Genomic DNA, 18,580 nt, shown 5'->3' on the forward strand with positions numbered 1-18,580 from the left:
AAGCGTCCATTGTCCCCAGAGACTCTGTTCAGCCAGGTGAGGGGATTGTGATCAGTAACCACAGTGAATTCTCGTCCATACGTCACGGCCGTAGTTTCCTAAGGGCCCACACTACAGCCAGACATTCTTTTTTAACAGTTGCATAGGCCACTTCTCGGTCCAGCAGTTTCCGGCTGAGATAGGCGATGGGGTGCTCGTCCCCAGCTGCATTCACCTGGCTGAGGACAGCTCCCAGTCCATAAGCAAAGGCGTCTGTTTGCACAATAAATCTCCGCTTGTATTCTGGAGCAGCCAGGACAGGATTACAGACCAGTGCGTCCTTCAACTGGTTAAAAGCCTCATCACTGGCTGGAGTCCAGATCACCAGCCGGGGCATTGTTTTCTTGGTCAGGTCAGTAAGAGGCTTGGCCACAGTGCTGAAATGAGAAACAAATTTTCGGTAATAACTGGCAGTGCCCAGAAAAGCCATAACTTGTTTCTTAGTTTGGGGTACAGGCCAGTCTCTAATAGCCTGGATTTTGGCAGGCTCAGGACGGAGCTTCCCTCCTCCCACTCTATGCCCTAGGTACTGGACTTCACCCATCCCCAATTGGCATTTGTCGGGTCGAATGGTTAGGCCGGCTGCAAGAATCAGGTCCAAAATAACAGCTACTTAAAGCAGTTGTTCCTCCCATGTGTGGCTGAAGACGGCGATATCATCCAAGTAGGCACAAGCAAAGTCACCACATCCCCGGAGAATCTGGTCCACCATTCTCTGGAAGGTGGCCGGGGCATTTTTCATTCCAAAAGGCATGCATAGAAATTCATACAGACCAAAGGGGGTTATAAAAGCGGACCGTTCTCTCCCTTCCTCCGTTAGAGGGATCTGCCAGTATCCCTTACTGAGATCCAAGGTAGTGACATATCGGGACCCAGCCAGTCGGTCTAGAAGTTCGTCAATACAAGGCATTGGGTAAGGATCGCTGACGGTATGGTCGTTTAGTCGCCGATAGTCCACACAAAATCGAGTACTCCCATCCTTCTTGGGTACTGTGACGGGGTGTACAGCAGAGCAAGGAGGGACAACAGGCCAAGGAACAATCCAAAGGGCTTTATTGGAACCACAAAGATAAAGCACCAAACATAAATGTAGATCCTTAAAGTCTGCAAGGAGTCAACAACAAAACAAAAGATCCAGGGGCACCGCCTGGTATTCCGATGCCAGGGAAAATAGGGCAATGGTCCTTATATGAGTTCCTTGAGTCCAACAGGTGAACAACAAAACGCAATCCCACGTGGCCACTGATCTCCAGTCTGTAACTGTCCATACACCGGCTCTAGGATCCAGCCTCAGCTATTCCCTCCCAGAGGATCAATCTTCTTTCTTCAAGTTTCACACAGACTGACTGAATCTCCCAGGTAAGCAGAAAGTTTACACTAGTTGGACTCTAGGCCCACCTCCCCCTACTCCCAGGGATGGAAGTGCCTCAAGAGGCTACAACCTTGCACTATAGGGGGTGATTACCTACAACAATAGAAATGTACACAGAAGTAGTTCAAATAAGACAATGAACCAAGCTTGAAATAGGAATCTGTACAGCCAGATACACCTCCCCCATATCCCACCATCACAACCTGTCCCCCCTTTTTAATAAGTGAGTATGCCACGAGGTCTACACAGACCTCTGGCCATCTCACTTACGTCCATGTTGCTCAGCTGTGAATAGTCTATGGTTCTTCTTGCTGGGACAGTCCATCAGCATTCTGGTGTTGGCTTCCACACTTGTATTGGATGGAAAAGCTGTAGGTAATCCCTTGTAGAGCGATAGGGTTGGAAGGACAAGGTTCCTTTTGTGTCCTCCCTCACTCAAACTCGGCTTTCTGCACCCACAAATCGGCATTGTATATCTCCCACATCATTGCCTAGGAGAATGTCTGCAGGAAGGCCGCTCATCACACCGATTATGCATTGTTTTGCCCCAAAGCCATAATCCAGGGTTACACTTGCTCTTGGAATATATCTCTGAGTACCTCCAGCCAATTCAATGGCAATTCCTGGTCCCTTTTGAATTGCTTCTGGTTGAATTACACGGGGATCTGCTATGGTGAGAAAAGCCCCAGTGTCACGAAAGCCAACAACTTTTTGGCCTTCCAGCACAACCTCCTGTAGATGTTTATGCCGAAGATCATAAGAACGGGTGGCTGTGGCTCGCACTCCATAGACTCCTGGTAGGGATTAGGGAAGTCAACATATCAGAGTCACTTGGCAAATCATCAGGGCCAGAATCCAGCTCTTCTCCTGTTGAGGGTGTCTGTAGATAATGGACAGGCAAAGGTGGTCTGCAGCTGTTCTGCCTCTGAACACCTGGACAGTGAGCTTGCAGATGACCAGGCTGCCCACATTGATAACATCTGCGCTGCGTCTCACTCCTTCCGTAGGAGACCTTGGTGACTGATAGGGAGGTGCAGGTGCTGGAGGTGGTTGTCGATTTGGAGGATGACTCCATGGGATAGATGGGCATGTGGCCTGCAGATGCCCGGGATGCTCACAGCTTTAACATCTTCGCTCTTCTACTTTCTCTCCTTGTTGCATTCCAGAAAATGTGGTAGAAACAACTGGAGGCACATACACACGGGTATCTGTCGCGGGTGGAGGAGGGGACGCTGCGCTCTCCCACTGCTCGGGTCCGGCTGCCGCTGCTGCTGCAGCTGCTGCTGCTCGGTGGTGGCTCGAGCAGTGGGCTGGATCCCGGGGACTCGAGCGGCGCTCCTCGCCCGTGAGTGAAAAGGGGGGGATTGGTTGTTGGGGTTTTGATTATGGATATTGTCCGTGACGCCACCCACGGTTGTGGTGATTTTGGTGACACCACCGCTGCTCTAGACGGGGATCCCGGGAGCGGTGATCGGGAGCAGCTTGGTTGTTAGTTCTCCCCTCCGTGGGTAGGGGGTTGGTTGTCCCGGGGCCCGGTGATGGGGTAGGGATGGATGGCAGGCAGGTTACGGGGCCTGGGGAGGTGCAGGGTCGCGGGGGCAGCGCTGTGCCGCACGGCACGGTGGTACTCACTCAGCCCAATGATGAAGACACAGTCTCGGTAAAACACACGGCTGGATGGACGGGTCCCACAGACGGCTGCGGTGTTGTTGCTCCCGGCAGGTTGGTGGTGACTGTCTTTCCCTCCACCTAAGATGTCTGTACGGTTCCAATGGGTTCCCACCGGTAACCCGCTCCCCGGCTTGGATATGGGCCGGAGGAGCCCCTTTTGCCCGCAGGCGCTGGCCCTGAGAAACGGTTGCCTTGGCGGTGGCGGTGTCTCTCTCACTCGGTTGGACGGTTGCCTTCTGTCGGGACTTGACTATTTGGAAACCCAGGAGGTCCCCTTCACTAACGGATTTGGTAAATTCACGGCGACTCCTAGCCTTGCCGGGGTCCGAAAAGTCCCTGCCAGATGGTGCTGGCTCCTCTTTGTGTACCGGTCCAGTACCGCCGGGCCACCGCCCATCCACGGTCCTTACGGTAGACTCCAATCGGCCACTCCTGCAGACGGTCACCACCGTCTGCCAACCTTGCCGATCTGTCCGGGCCACACACCCGGACCAACTTCAGGCTGCTCGACTACTACCTTCCGCTCACTTTCACTTTTCAACTGTCCTCACTCCTCTCCAAAACTAATCTCAAACTCATCTGCCTGGTTTTCCCGCCTCCAGGACTGTGAACTCCTCGGTGGGCGGGACCAACCGCCTGGCCCACCCCCTGGTGTGATCATCAGCCCCTGGAGGAAGGCAACAAGGGTTTTGTGTTCTGGCTTCGGTGTGCCTGCTGGGAGTGTGGGGTGTGTTAGTGTTGTGCTCTGTGGCCCCTGGCTTGTCCAGGGTGCCACATTCCCCCTTAGTTAAATGCAGACCGTCCGCGGGCTGCTCGTCCATCACCGGTTTTATTTTCACCAACTGAAAAATATAAAAAACGGTAACAGACATACAATTATAATAACATCTTCCCACATCGGGAGGTACTCTTACTTAAACGTTACTAACGGTTGCAAACGGTTACGGCTTCCGCTCTCTCCCACCCAAGCAACCTGGCCCTGATGCTGCCCCTAAGCAAACAGGCAGCACCCCTTGACCCCAGTCCTGCACAAGTTGCCCGAGCGGGTTCTGTCCTTTTCAGGGGACCCACGTCCATGGGGAACCCCTGAAACCCCCAGAGGATTGCCACCGGTTCCGGTGGTGGCTGGGCCCCAGCCTACTCCACTGCGGGCCCTTCCTCCAATCTGCCTCTCCGGAGGCGGTAACGGTGGGAGCTGTAACAAACATTTTTATTTACATGCCACTAGTTTGTGGTTGCCCTGCAAGTTCTCAGGCTTGTTCATAAGTAGTTTCTTATGTAAAGTGGTGAAGGGGGTCCCAACGGGGACCAGCTGCCAGGTACGACCGGTTCCAAATCACAGTTGACAATCAGGTAACTTTCTTCTGTTTCATTCACTTATCATTTTCAAACTTTCAAACTTTAAACAGTGGTGGTCCCAACGGGGACGGTGACAACGGCATTCCGCTGCCCTTACTCCGAGTCTTCGGTGTCTGCTGGGGGAGAGGGTGCGGCGGACACCCGGGCTTCCTGACTGCCCCTCAGCTTCGCATCCAGCGCAAACCACCCCCTCTCCCCACAGTGCTGGGTATACTGCACCAGGTCACCCGGCATCAGGTTACGGCCTGGGTGCTCTTCTGGCAGGTGGGCATTAACATCCCGCCAGGCTATGAATACTTCGGCCTCCAGCCCCGGTTCATATATAAAGCCAAAACCCCGGCGGACATCAAACCGCCTCACCTGCCCTTCATACAGGGGGCCCCGGACACGGAAGGTCGCTTGTCTCAGGCTCTCTTTCTCCCGGATTGCACGGGCCACCAACTCCGCCTTCTTCCTTTCCCTCTCCTCAATTTCTGGGCCCAACGGTACCGGCTCCCTATCCCAGTACGGTGCTGCTGCGAGCTCCGGCGCACGGGTCGGGCCCCGCGAGACCTGTTGAACACTGTCCACTGCTGGTGATCTGGGCGGAAGGTCCCGCGGTGACTTGGCCTTGGGCGCCGCCTTGCAGCGGCAACCCGGCGCAACCTCAGCCGAGGTGTAGGGGATGGGCACAGGGGCTTTCTTCCGCTGGGCCTTCGGCACGGAGCGGGCTGTCGGCTCTGGCTTGGGGAATCTCTCGGGGGATGCCTCCGGTTCGGGTTTCGGGGCTTTCCAAGGTAGCACCTCCGGTCGGCTACGGGCTCCGGCTACAGGTCGGTCCGCCTGGGCGGACATGCTGGGTATCGCTACCGGTTGCGGTGGTAGCGGGCCTAGTGACGGGGTCACGGCAGCCGGGACGGGTGGCGAGGGAGGCAGTAGGGTGAGGGGGTTCAGACCGGGTCCCGCAGCCACGATGACCGACCCACTAGGGGTACTGGGGTGTGGGTCACTCACCCTCCCTTCCGCAACTTCCTCCTCGCGTCTCCGCACGGTCGCTATAACCTCCGTCATGTCGGTCTCCCACTCCTCCAAGAGGAGCTGCATCTTGACCTGCAGCCTCTGATAGAGCTGCGCGGTCCGGATCTCCACCCACGCCGCTGTTCCAGGCGCGGGGGCTACGGTGCTTCGGGACGGCATGTACATCTTGCTGGCGGCCTCTCCCAGGAACAAGATGGCCGCAGGGTCCTGGCGTCCCTGCTTTTATAGCCGCGCTCACATGCGACCAGCCGCCATTTCGTTCCCCTTAGTCTCTTTTCGGCTCCTCCTCTATCGGGGCGGGGTTTAGGCCTTCGCGCCTCCACTACTCGAGGAGACGCTCGAGCGGGAACTCTTTGCACCCAAGATGGCGGCTTCGCAAATTTTTCGGCCGGACACCTCCGGCGGTCACACAAGGCGCACTTCCACCAATCGGTAGAACGGTAGGATCCTGTTCATGACGCCAAGCTGTCGCGGGCGGAGGAGGGGACGCTGCGCTCTCCCACTGCTCGGGTCCGGCTGCCGCTGCTGCTGCGGCTGCTGCTGCTTGGTGGTGGCTCGAGCGGTGGGTCGGATCCCGGGGACTCAAGCGGCGCTCCTCGCCCGTGAGTGAAAAGGGGGGGATTGGTTGTGGGGGTTTTGATTATGGATATTGTCCGTGACTCCACCCACGGTGGTGGTGATTTTGGTGACACCACCGCTGCTCTAGACGGGGATCCCGGGAGCGGTGACTGGGAACAGGTTGGTTGTTAGTTCTCCCCTCCGTGGGTAGGGGGTTGGTTGTCCCGGGGCCCGGTGATGGGGTAGGGATGGATGGCAGGCAGGTTACGGGGCCTGGGGAGGTGCAGGGTCGCGGGGGCAGCGTTGTGCCGCACGGCACGGTGGCACTCACTCAGCCCAATGATGAAAACACAGTCTCGGTAAAACACACGGCTGGATGGACGGGTCCCACAGACGGCTGCGGTGTTGTTGCTCCCGGCAGGTTGGTGGTGACTGCCTTTCCCTGCACCTAAGATGTCTGTACGGTTCCAATGGGTTCCCACCGGTAACCCGCTCCCTGGCTTGGATATGGGCCGGAGGAGCCCCTTTTGCCCGCAGGCGCTGGCCCTGAGAAACGGTTGCCTTGGCGGTGGCAGTGTCTCTCTCACTCGGTTGGACGGTTGCCTTCTGTCGGGACTTGACTGTTTGGAAACCCAGGAGGTCCCCTTCACTAACGGATTTGGCAAATTCACGGTGACTCCTAGCCTTGCCGGGGTCCGAAAAGCCCCTGCCAGATGGCGCTGGCTCCTCTTTGTGTACCGGTCCGGTACCGCCGGGCCACCGCCCGTCCACGGTCCTTACGGTAGACTCCAATCGGCCACTCCTGCAGACGGTCACCACCGTCTGCCAACCTTGCCGATCTGTCCAGGCCACACACCCGGACCAACTTCAGGCTGCTCGACTACTACCTTCCGCTCACTTTCACTTCTCAACTGTCCTCACTCCTCTCCAAAACTAATCTCAAACTCATCTGCCTGGTTTTCCCGCCTCCAGGACTGTGAACTCCTCGGTGGGCGGGACCAACCGCCTGGCCCACCCCCTGGTGTGATCATCAGCCCCTGGAGGAAGGCAACAAGGGTTTTGTGTTCTGGCTTCGGTGTGCCTGCTGGGAGTGTGGGGTGTGTTAGTGTTGTGCTCTGTGGCCCCTGGCTTGTCCAGGGCGCCACATATCCACATGAGGTGGTGATCTAGGAGGTTGAGGAACATTGGGCACTGAAGGACAAGGAACCTCTGGTGTTGGGGAGCTGGTCATTTTTGCTCCCTCTGCTAGCAGCTTCTTCCACTGAGGCTTGATAGTGAGCACCTCATCAGCTAGAGCTGCAGCTTCCTCCATAGTGCCTGGTCTCCTTTCACGCACCCATTCCCGGATCTCAGCGGGGCACTTGAAGTAAAACTGCTCTTTTAGGAGGACCTGGAGGACGGTCTCCAAGGTTAAGGCCTCCTCTGCCTCCAGCCAACGATGCCACAGATGTTTGAGTTTGTAGGCATACATCTTGAAAGACACTTCCTCATCACATGCTAAAGTACGGAACTGAGTCCTGTAAGTGTCTGGCATTACAGGATAATGTTCTAGAATAGTCTGTTTAATATCCGCATACTCACAGTTCCACCGAGGGTCCATAGCTCTATAGGCTGCGGCAGCTCCACCCTCTAAGAGCCCAACTACCGTATTTTTCGGACCATAAGACGCACTTTTTTCCCCCCAAATGTTGGGAGAAAGTGGGGGGTGCGTCTTATGGTCTTACTATAGGGCTGCGGCCGGGAATGTGGGTGCTGCGGTGGAGCGGGTCATCGGGGGCACGAGCAGACTGCAGCAGCGCCTGCCGTGACCACGTGGGCCCGCTCATTACATATGCACGCCCATCCTCCCGCCCATCATCTCTCAGCGAAAACGGCGCTGACAGGTGGGCGGGGTGATGGGCGGGGGGGTGCGCGCATAATTAACAGCCGGCCGTGATCGTCCCTGGCAACTACACCCTGGAGTGATCATGTGCGGCTTTATTCACTGTCCCCTGTGCATCATTATCAGCGCAGGGTGCAGTGAATCAGTGTACTCACCCGTCACCGCGTGTGGAGCCGTCCCCCTGCAGCATCGCGCAATGTCTTCCTGTCTGTGCCGGTCAGCTGATCTGGACACTACCGGCGCGCACAGCGATGACGTATATATATATATGAGTATAAACGTTTCTTTTTTTTTTCTGTGCCACAGGCCATTTACCAGGATGTGGGTATATCATGAGCAGGATGGATGGGGGTATATCAGGAGCAGGATGGATGGGGGTATATCAGGAGCAGGATGGATGGGGGAATATCATGAGCAGGATGGATGGGGGAATATCATGAGCAGGATGGATGGGGGTATATCATGAGCAGGATGGATGGGGGAATATCATGAGCAGGATGGATGGGGGAATATCATGAGCAGGATGGATGGGGGAATATCATGAGCAGGATGGATGGGGGAATATCATGAGCAGGATGGATGGGGGAATATCATGAGCAGGATGGATGGGGGAATATCATGAGCAGGATGGATGGGGGAATATCATGAGCAGGATGAATGGGGGTATATCATGAGCAGGATGGATGGGGGAATATCATGAGCAGGATGGATGGGGGTATATCATGAGCAGGATGGATGGGGGTATATCATGAGCAGGATGGATGGGGGTATATCATGAGCAGGATGGATGGGGGTATAACATGAGCAGGATGGATGGGGGTATATCATGAGCAGGATGGATGGGATTATATCATGAGCAAGATGGATGGGGGAATATCATGAGCAGGATGGATGGGGGAATATCATGAGCAGGATGGATGGGGGTATAACATGAGCAGGATGGATGGGGGAATATCATGAGCAGGATGGATGGGGGTATGTCATGAGAAGGATGGATGGGGGGTATATTATGAGCAGGATGTATGGGGGGTATATTATGAGCAGGATGGATGGGGGGGTATATTATGAGCAGGATGGGGGTATATGAGCAGGATCATATACAAGGCAGGAGGATCCTTACCAGAATGGGGTACCTTAGTAGAGAATTTGGGGACATTACCCCCATAACAGTGTCAGCAGCAGATCCTCACCCCATAACAGTGTGTCATGACCATATTTTTTGGTTAAAATTTTATTTTCCTATTTTCCTCCTCTAAAACCAGGGTGCGTCTTATGGTCAGGTGCGTCTTATAGTCCGAAAAATACGGTAGATGCCGGACGCGCTCCCTTTCTGGGACTTCCATTAATCGACACTGATGCTCAAAGTCCTGGAAGAAGCCCTCAATGTCCCCAGCAGCCTCATTAAACTGCTTGAAGTCTTTGCGGGACACTCTGGGAAGTTCCCTCATGGTGGGTGCTGGGGTTACAGTCTGTCTGGAACCTCTAGCGGCTTCCACAGCGAGCTGCTTATCCAGCAATGCCATCTCCTCCATCCTGCGCTCCTTCTCTTTAGCTCCACGCATGACCTCCATCTTATATTCTATGGTGGTCTCCTCTCCCAGCAAGGCCATCTCCTCCTCGTACCACACAACCCACTGACTTTTTTGGGTATTTACCTCCGGCTGCCGTCTTTCTTCCGTTTGCTGGGAGGATCCTTCCTCAGCGTCATTTTGCGAGTAAACTCCTTCCAATGCCTCAATCAGCTGCTCCTTGGAGAGTGCCTTGTAGCTGACTCCCAGTTCACGGGTCTTTGCTTGTAGGTTCACCGCAGTTCAGTTCTTGTACTCTGAGGTTCTGGTTCCAGCTGTTGATGGGCCGTTGTCCTCCATTCCTTCTGCTCTGATCCCACTGCTTGCCACCAGTTTGTGACGGGGTGTACAGCAGAGCAAGGAGAGACAACAGGCCGAGGATGATCCAACAGGTTTACTAACAGGAATCGAAAAAAGGAGGGGAGCCAGCACTGCTTATGAATGGCATGCAACAATAAAGAAATAAAAAGTGTAATATTCACAAATTCATTCCTACTGTAACAATTCAATGAGATTTTTTGCAAATGATTGATCAATGTTGCATGCCATTCATAAGCAGTGCTGGCTCCCCTCCGTTTTTCGTTTACTGGTCAGGTGGTTGACCGCCACCATGCCGTGCACGCCCAGTGTGGTTTGCAAATTCCTTCTGTCGCCATCAAAATTCAGTTTGGTGCTTGTTCACACACAGCCACCGCCTCCTGCTCCAAGGCATCATTATTTAAACACCACCTGCCTGAACCTTGTTCCGCCCTCATCCATGTTTGCTGGTCTGGCACTGTGAGGGCCAGTCCTGACATTGTGCTGGTGTCTGGCTCTGCCACACACACTGGCACCTGGGCTGCCTTTATTCACGGTTGTCAGTCCTGGCAGCATGGGAGCGGTTCAGACATGTCTCAGGTAAGTGGTGTTTTCATATGGTCCTGCTCATTATATGAGACCTTATGGTACATAATAATTTATAATATAGCGTTAGGGACCCCCCTATAGAGATTTGCCGTGACGGGGCAGGGGGGCTCAAATCATTGATCAATCATTTGCAAAAAATCTCATTGAATTGTTACAGTAGGAATGAATTTGTGAATATTACACTTTTTATTTCTTCATTGTTGCATGCCATTCATAAGCAGTGCTGGCTCCCCTCCTTTTTTCGTTTACTAACAGGAATACAGGAACAGCACTCGACAAGTCCAAATAAAACAGATTCGGGGGCACCTCCCGATAATCCAAAGTGCCAGATCACGACGTACTAGTCCTTTTCAGAGTCCAAGAAATCCCACACAATACACTGGATGGCGAGATCTGTCTGCAGAATCAGATCTCGCTCCCTTCCTCTTCAAAGCTCAGTTCCCAACTGCACTTAGAAACAGGAGTGTATTGTCTGAGCTCGTGGGCCCGCCCCTCAAGGGTAGGGGTCTATGCAATGGTTGGGCCCACTAGAAGATTCTAGAAGGTTGGCTCCGAGATGTCTACAGGTTTGTGTAGTTGGCGTTATCCACTGCTTATGAAACAATGGAAAGTTCCCCTGGCTGTGTGGACAAGAGATAATTGCATTAGGGGCCCAGAGACACAGGAGATGGGGGAAGGTATGGTTACTTACATCCCAAGACATTTCAAAGTGTTCAGTAAGTACAACCAAAGGAAAGTGACATCACATCCTGACATAGTATTACAGCAAATACAGTGAGAAGGTAAAATACATCACATGGCATCTTATACAAAAAATATGGGATGGAGAAAAGCACATACATCATGACAATCCCTTTCCCTCCCAACTTGTGTACGTACTAGGGACCTCTACAGGTCGCTGGTTAAGTACACGCAGGCATGGCTGACAGGACTCAAGGCTCCTCTTGCCTGGACAGTCCATCTGTATTTTGGTGTTGGCTGCCTCTTCTATACTGTATGGTAAAGTACAAATACAGTGAGAAGGTAAAATACATCACATGGCATCTTATACAAAAAATATGGGATGGAGAAAAGCACATACATCATGACAAACAACCTGCGGAAAATTCACGGCAATACCGCAGGCAAACCGCGGTAAAACTGCATGCGGTTTTCGGGTGCGGTTTGCTGCATTTTTTTCCCGCAGGTGCGGTAATCTTTCAGAAGGTGCAGAATTTGCTTAAGAATATTCCATTTTCTAGTGCGCACAGGGCAGTGTTTTCTGCTACATGATAGAATCTATATATATAATTGCCTCATTCTGTCTGTCTGTCTGTCTGTCTATCTGTCTGTCTGTCATGCTCCAAAATTGTGTCCTTACGGTGACACAAAGCTGATTGGCCGCTGGGCTCGCCATGGCCCCGCCCCCCCACACGGATTGGCCGCTCGCCCAGGCTGCGCCCCCACACGGATTGGCCAGCCGCTCGCCCAGGCTCCGCCCCCCCACAGATTGGCCTCTCGCCCCGGCACCCTGCAGGCATTGGCAATTCGGCCACGCCACGCCCCGCCCCCCTCACGCAATGCACGCTAGCTCTGGCCCCGCCCCCTCCCTCCCCCCGCGCATTCCCCGAACTGACATGGCTGTCACGGAGGTGAGTACTGTACTCCCCCCCCCCTACCCCGCGCATTCCCCGAGCTGACACGGCTGTCATGGAGGTGAGTACTGTACTCCCCCCCACCCCCACCCCCCCGGCCCCCGCTCGCATGGGACTGGTGTGGATACGTTGGTAACCATGCTCGCATGGTTACAAGCGCATCAAGGTCCTGCTGCGGCGGAAGATCCACACGCACACACATAACAGCACACACACAAACATACACACATCAGATCACACTCACTCTCACACACACCTCACACACACCTCACACACACCTCACATCGCATCCACACACTCACAGCATCCGGCGATATCGCTTGCTTCTCGGCCTCGATACTGTGCTGTTGTGACCTTCCAGGACCTGACGGAGGATCACATGGCCAGAGGCATGTGGTATCTCCGGATGTTGTGAGTGTGAGCGCGTATGTGCGATATCGTCAGTGTCTGTGTGTGTGAGTGTATGCGATCGGGTGTGTGTGAGTGGATGCGATCGGGTGTGTGTGAGTGGATGCGATCGGGTGTGTGTGAGTGGATGCGATCGGGTGTGTGTGAGTGGATGCATTCGGGTGTGTGTGAGTGGATGCGATCGGGTGTGTGAGTGTCGGCAGAGGAGCACGGCGTGCTGGAGGAGGCTGGGAGCAGAGAGGCTGATCATGGGGAAGGCTGGGAGGGGGAGGCTGATGCTGGGGGAGACTGGGAGCGGAAGGCTGATGCTGAGGGAGGCTGGGAGGGGGAGGCTGGGAGGAAGGAGGCTGGGAGGAGAGAGGCTGATCCTGGGGAAGGCTGGGAAGGGGAGGCTGATGCTGAGGGAGGCTGGAAGGAGAGAGGCTGATGCTGGGGGAGGCTGGAAGGAGAGAGGCTGAGGCTGGGAGGAGAGAGGCTGATGCTGGGGAAGGCTGATGCTGAGGGAGGCTGGGAGGGGAAAGCTGATGCTGGGGAAGGCTGGGAGGACGGAAGCTGGGAGGAGAGAGGCTGATCCTGGGGAAGGCTGGGAGAGGGAGGCTGATGCTGGAGGAGGCTGGAAGGAGAGAGGCTGATGCTGGCGGAGGCTGATGCTGGGGGAGGCTGGAAGGAGAGAGGCTGATGCTGGTGGAGGCTGATGCTTGGGGAGGCTGGGAGAGGGAGGCTGATGCTGAGGGAGGCTGGGAGGAGGGAGGCTGGGAGAGGTAGGCTGAGAGAAGAGAGGCTGATGCTGGGGGAGGCTGATGCTGGGGGAGGCTGGGAGAGGGAGGCTGATGCTGGGGGAGGGTGGGAGGAGGGAGGCTGGGAGGAGAGAGGCTGATGCTGGGGAAGGCTGGGAGGAGAGAGGCTGATGCTGGGGACAGAGAGGAGAGGCTGATGCTGGGAGGAGAGAGGCTGATGCTAGGATGAGAGAGGCTGATGCTGGGAGGAGAGAGGCTGATGCTGGGAGGAGAGAGGCTGATGCTGGGGGCAGAGAAGCTGATGCTGGGGGCAGAGAGGCTGATGCTGGTGCAGCTTGGGGGATGGAGCACGATGGGGGGGTGCGCAGCATCGGGGAGGGAGCATGATGGAGGGGTGCGCAGCATCGGGGATGGAGCACGATGGGGAGTGCGGAGTATGGCGGATGGAGCACGTTTGGGAGTGCGCAGCATGGCGGATGGAGCACGTTTGGGAGTGCGCAGCATGGCGGATGAAGCACGTTTGGGAGTGCGCAGCATGGGAGATGGAGCACGATGGGGGGGTGCGCAGCATAGGGGATGGAGCACGATGGGGAGTGCGCTGCATGGGGGATGGAGCACGATGGGGAGTGCGCTGCATGGGGGATGGAGCACGTTTGGGAGTGCGCACCTCCCCCCAACACACACACACACACCCGCGCGCACTGCACAACACACCACACACCACACACACACACACTGGGAACCACAAACAACTGCCCTACACAGACACCCACACACACAGACAACGCTGCACACACACAACACCCAACACACAAACACCGCGGCACACACAAATATACGCACATACCGCACAACACACACATTGCACAAAACATACCTCCCCCCAAAACACACCACACACACACAAACCGCGCAACACACACACAACGCTACAGACACACAGCGCTCCACAAACAACGCAACACACGCAACACACATACAACACCGCTCTCACCCCCCGTCACACCCAGACAACACCCAGAACATGTACAGCCCCTACACAAACACTTGGTAACTACACACAACAACATCTATCTATATATATATATATATATATATATATATATATATATAACAAAAATCATACATTAACTACACAATACGTAAATTCTGGAATACCCGATGCGTAGAATCGGGCCACCTTCTAGTTGTATCCATAAAAACGGATGTCACTGGGAGGGTCCGTGTGACATTGTTTTTTTTTTCTCGCACCCACAGACTTGCATTGGCGAGTCTCGCGCGAGATACCTGTGCAGTCGCAGCATTCTGTGATTTTTTTTTTTTGATTTTTTTTTTTCCTTAGTCCGATTTGGAGCTGAGAAAAAAAATGCAGATCGGAGCTGCCTCATTGATTAACTTTGTTTTGAGGCCAATGCGAGATTTTCTCACATTGCACTCGTGCGAGTCATACACAAGTGTGACTCCAGCCTGAAGCCATGTTCTATGGCCACACGCTGTGATTTCAGATGTCGCAGAGCTGCAATCGTCGTGGGACATTGTGTGGATTACGTCAGTCCTGGGTGTTTTGGGGGTTACTAAAGGGGTGCTTTTTTGTATTTTATTTCAGATAAAGGATTTTTTGGTGTTTGTGTTTTTCTTTTCACCTACATATTACTAATGAGGGGTCTCATAAACACCTCCCCATTACTAATCCAGGCCTTAGTGGCAGCTCTGGGCTGCCATTAACCCCTGATTACTATATTGTCACCACACCAGGGCAATCGGGATGAGATGGGTAAAGTGCCAGGTCTGACGCATCTAATGGATCCAGCAATTCCAGGCGGCTACACGCTATATTTAGGCCGAGGGGCCCCAATAACCATGAGTCTCCCCAGCCTGAAAATAGCAGCTTCCAGCTGTGAGCTTTATCATGGCCGGGTATCAAAATTAGGAAGGGGGGGGGAGTAGATTTTTTTTAAATTTATATAATTTTAAGAAAGCGCCATGCAGTTGTTTTTTTTATTCACAGCCAATGTAAGGGTACGGCTGGGGGCTGCAGCCTGTAGCTGTATACTTTATCTGTACTGGGTTTCATAATACGGGTTGATGCTACACCAATTTGTTTTTATTTATTTTTATATATATATTGCAGTCAGACACACTGTTACACAGGCTGGGGGCGCGTCTGACTGCAACCAATCAGAGACGTGGGGATTGGCAGTGGGCGGAGAAGCAGTGAATGCGTTTGAGGTTAATGAGGTTATTGCCACGTGGAAACTCACAGTATAATGCGCCTGCTCCAATCCCACTATCCCTTCTACCACCATTTTATAGCACAGGACTCTGGTCCACATAGACTTATATGGGGACCGCCATCTGGCCAGATATCCGGGATCAATTCCGGGCCTGAATCAGGTTTTTTATGTTAAACCCATATGGACCTGCCTCCCGGGTATCTGAGAGTCCGCTCATCACTATATATTATCTATCTATCTCTATTCTCTATCTATATCTAAGGGGCAGCATGGTGGCTCAGTGGTTAGCACTGTAGTCTTGCAATGTTGGGGTCCTGGGTTCAGATAACAACAAGGAAAACATCTGCAAGGAGTGTGTATGTTCTCCCCGTGTTTGTGTGGGTTTTCTCCGGGTTCTCCGGTTTCTTCCCACACTCCAAAGACATACAGATAGGGACTCTAGATTGTGAGCCCCAATGGGGACAGTGTTGCCAATGTATGTAAAGCGCTATGGAATTAATAGTGCCATATCAATGAATGAATATATATTATCTTTTATATATCTCTCTATCTATCATCTATCTGTATTATCTATCACATATCCATCTATCATCTATTGATCTATCTGTCTATTTTCTATCCAAATCTATCACTATTAACTCTCCATCTAATTTATCTATCAGACAGCTGGTATAAATCCGTGAGGAGGACGAGGCCGAAGATCAGCGCAGAACACAGGAGAAAGGGTCAGTGCAGTGATCTATCTATTATCTGTCTGTATTATCTATCACATATCTATCTATTATCTATTTATCACTATTATCTGTCTATCTATATATCTATCTATTATATATCTGTCTATTGACTTCCACTATACTCAGTAAACAAGTCAATCCCGTCCGAGCATCAAAATGCTTGTACCGAGCACCGGAGCATGGTCGCACTCGCCGGAGTCTATGAAGCGGTGTGTGCACATACGAGGTCTACACTGATGGACAAATAATCACAATACAGAGCCCAGTGTATTATATCAGCGAGCAGAGGATCTCAGGACTAGAGATGAGCGAACCCGATGTTTTCAAGCCAAATGGCAACTTTAAAAGAAAACAGAGTTCGGATGCTTTATGTAAGCTGACCAATGGCGCCAGCATCGCTGTGCTCAGGTACGCTCGGTGCTCAGCCCGGTGCGAGCCCATTGCAGTGATTAAATTGCTCACACTGGGGGTAACAACAGCGGGATCACATGTAATGTGCAACTCCACCCCCCTTCCCCCCCCCCAAAAAAAATAAAAAATGGAAAAAACCCGCCCACCGTCTCCCGGAAATATTCTGCTTATGGCTGGCATTATGTGGGCGGAGACTCAAACTGCCAATCAGTGACTTCCATTGGGGTTCGGGTCAATCTCCACCTAGTGGAGGTACGACTGCTGCCGCCGAACCGAACTTTCACAGGTTCCCTCATCTCTACTCAACACCCCAAACTGGGAGAAAAGAAAGTGAATAAGATCAGAAAGGTTTTATATAAAACAAAAAAATGTTTCATTCAAAAAATCCAAAGAAAACAAAAAAAAATATACATTTGAAACAGCTTTTTGATGTTTTTGCAGCCGCCGAGTGTGGTGTAAAATAAAACATAAAGCGGAGATCCGGGTGGGGGGGGGGATGTCAGCGCTGGCACAGCTCGTTCCCCTGCTCAGCATTGCAGATGTCGCCACAGTTAAAGGCAATGATAAAAGATGGAGCTCTCTGCTTCCTCCTCCATCGTTCTGCTTCGGTGTCTGAGATCTGGCGTCTCAGCACAGGGGGGCGCGATGACGTCACTACTGTGTGCCCGCTGTGCCGAGATGTGCAGAGCTGCAGAACACGCACCACTTCAGAGACCGGAGCAGTGCGGGAAAGAGGAGAGGTTTGTCTTCCCTTTTTTTTTTATATATATAAATGAGTGAGTACATTGGTGGCCAATGGCCATAATACTTTGTGGAGGACTATGGGGGTGCATTATAATATATGGAGGACTATGGCGGGTGCATTACACGATATAGAGGACTATGGTGGTTACATTATATTATATGGTGGACTATAGGGATGTATTATAATATATGAAGAGTGCATTAGAATATGTGGAGGACTATGAGGGCTGAATTATACTATATTGAGGATTACGGGGTGTATTACAATATATGAAGGAATATGGGTATGTATTATATATGGAGGACTATGGGGTGCATTATAATATATAGTAATATATGGAAGGCAATATGAAGCTCATTGTACTAAATGAAGAGCTAATGGGTGTGCATTATATATAGAGGAATATGGGGGTTGCATTCATGGCCGGCTTTAGGTATGTGCGATTAGTGCGGTCGCACAGGGTGCCAGCAAGCAGACAGCACAGGGGATGCTGGAGGGAGCATCAATTCACTTTCATTTGCTGCTCCTGCAGTGCGCAGGCTCCAGCAGAGGGCGCCCTCCCATCCTGTGTGCTCTGCGTCCTGTCTTCTCTCGTCTTCACCAGAGAGAGGGGGTAGGGCCGCCTGCACTGCAGCAGCTGGAGAAGCTGCTTCTAAAGACCCTCTGTACTCCAGGTGTCCAGGAAGGCGGTAAGTATAATGTGAATCATGTATTATGTGCCGTCTGTCTGTGTTATGTATAAGATATGTTTGTCCTGTATAGTGTGCAATTTGTAGCTATGTTTCTGTGTATACATTCTGTCTGTCTGTCTGTATCTGTCTGTTTATACATCCCTCCTATTATCTGTCTGTCTATCATCTATTAGGCATCAATCTGGCACACAGACACAGCCAATGCCCCGGTGCGCCCCCAAACTGGACACAGAGGGGACCCCGTGGCAGGGGCGTTGCTGGTATCCAAGACTCGCGTCTCCGACTCCGATCTTCTTGCCTGCAGCCCTGAATCTTCTGCCACTACCACATTGAACTGTTTTGGCACCACATTGCCCCCTATACAGTCCAATCCTGTAACAGAGCAAGAGTTCCATGCTCTATCATTGCTCGTCTCCTAAGCTGCAGACCGCTACAGGTCTATGGCTTAGGAGATGTCATCGTGTCATGAGTGCAGAGCGGGGAAGTCATCTCATAGCACTGCCTGTGCAGGCCGCCATAGAAGAGGAGACTGAGGCTTCGGTATTGGGAATCGGGTTTCGTTGAGTGTAATTTTTTTTGTGTGCGTAGGGGCTGTGTGGGGGCTCCTACTGTG

General features: G+C 52.7%; 1 protein-coding gene across 1 annotated transcript in view; it reads left to right on the forward strand.

The window, feature by feature from the left end:
* The window catches only part of LOC142258717 (uncharacterized), a 491,515-nt gene that overhangs the window by 223,886 nt on the left and 249,049 nt on the right, over window positions 1-18,580 (forward strand). The window contains exon 2 of the mRNA XM_075331334.1: window positions 16,048-16,110. The gene's annotated coding sequence lies outside the window, so the exon portion shown is untranslated. The remainder of the gene's footprint in view (window positions 1-16,047; window positions 16,111-18,580) is intronic.

The sequence above is a fragment of the Anomaloglossus baeobatrachus genome, assembly GCF_048569485.1.
Source record: "Anomaloglossus baeobatrachus isolate aAnoBae1 chromosome 3 unlocalized genomic scaffold, aAnoBae1.hap1 SUPER_3_unloc_2, whole genome shotgun sequence".
Classification (NCBI taxonomy): domain Eukaryota; kingdom Metazoa; phylum Chordata; class Amphibia; order Anura; family Aromobatidae; genus Anomaloglossus; species Anomaloglossus baeobatrachus.